The sequence below is a fragment of the Mus pahari genome, chromosome 1 (genome assembly GCF_900095145.1).
Source record: "Mus pahari chromosome 1, PAHARI_EIJ_v1.1, whole genome shotgun sequence".
Taxonomy (NCBI): Eukaryota; Metazoa; Chordata; class Mammalia; order Rodentia; family Muridae; genus Mus; species Mus pahari.
Genome location: NC_034590.1, coordinates 37,153,897 through 37,155,601, shown reverse-complemented (window position 1 = coordinate 37,155,601; position 1,705 = coordinate 37,153,897).

Here is a 1,705-nt window from a genome sequence, read left to right as displayed (position 1 = left end):
GGGGCAGGAGAGGGTGGGGCCAGGAGAGGGGGTCAGCAGAGGGAGTGTAGGAGCAGCTGAGGGAGGGGTCAGTCGAGGGAGGGGGCAGTTGCCCTCTACCTTCATCAGCCGCTTATCGACGGGACATGGTGGTGGGACACTCCAACCCTAACTCTGTCAAAGAAAGCCTGTGACATGTCTTAACAAGTCAACATGTTAACAAGTTAACATGTCTCATGTGGCATTGTGTTCAAGTTACAAAACTTGTTGATTGGTCTATTAATGTTAAGTTACTGGGATTTCCCTCCATGGTTTGACTTTCATGGCCAAAACCCAGGACACAGCGGTCTTGTTTTTTTGATTTTTCACTTTAAAGACTTTTAACCTTTGAAGTGATGAGGGCTTCTGAAAAAAAAGAAGATGACCAATTTACTTGATAAAGCAGACTTTAACAAGTAATAAAAACTTAACAACTAATCAAAATTGTTGGGATCAGAGAGGTGGCTCATCAGTTAAGAGTACGCACTGCTCTTCTAGAGGACCTGAGGCTCACAACTACCTGTAATCCAGCTCCGGGGGATCTAATACCTCTAGACATCCACAGCCATGTGCGTTGGCAACTAAGAATCAATCCTATAAAAGAGATTGTGTATGCCAGCTGAGACTCCATGGGCCCTCAGAGAAGAAGCCGGCTGTGCCACTATGTGTCCCTGTGGGTAGGATGTGAAGAAATGGAAGGCATTATTAAAAAAACAAACAAACAAAAAAAAAACAAACCAAAAAAAAAAAAAAACAAAGCAAAACGTTTTTCTTTTGGAAGGATGATTCTGAGACTAATTATTCATTATTAAATGCCTAGGCCATAAGGTTTGGCTCATTTCCTGTCTAGCCCTTAACTTACTTAACCATTTCAACTACTCTATGCCTACCACTTGGTTAGCTACCTCTCCTCCAATCCTGCCCACTTCTTCCTTCCCATCTCCTCGGTGTCTCTCTCAGCATCTCCCTGCCGTCTCTCCTTCTTCCATCTTGAGTTCAGCTGCCTGCTGGTTTATGCCTGCCTCCTCACACATCTTTCCAGGGAGCTCTCTTGAATCTCTCTCTTATACTCTCACCATTTCCCAGAATCCCCTCTCTTCCTGCCAGTGCCCCACCTCCTATTTCCTGACTCAGCTCCTCGGCCACCTCGACTATCTACCCTATCTTGGTGAGTTAGAGTTCTGTTCTTAAACCATTTGCTACCATAATTCGTATAGGCCTGAGGACATTTTTCTAAATCCTTGCAAGTTAAGCTTAACTGAGAGACTATCTAGTCTTCAACCCCAGTAGAGACCTGAGAAGGGATACTGAGTGTGCAGGAAGTGCACAGCGAGCAGCTTCCAGAATGATTGAAATGACAGAGGTTTCCGGCTGCCTGGACAGTTACAGAAACACATCGACTCTATAACACTGGTGCTTTCATCTTCAGCCTTCTGGCCCAGCATGAGACAGATCTTGTTTCTTCTGTGAGGCAGGAATTATGAAGGACGCACCTACCTTGTCATTGCAAAGCTTGGCAGTTGACTTCCCTGAACCTTGTTTGTCAGGTTTGGACAGTATTCTGTCTGCAACTGATGCAAAGGCATTTTCTTGCTGAGTAGTTAGCTGGTCCCATATGAAGCAAACTCCATGTAGCAGCTATTGATGCTTATCATCTTTGAAGTAGGATGAGGATGCTGCCAGGAGC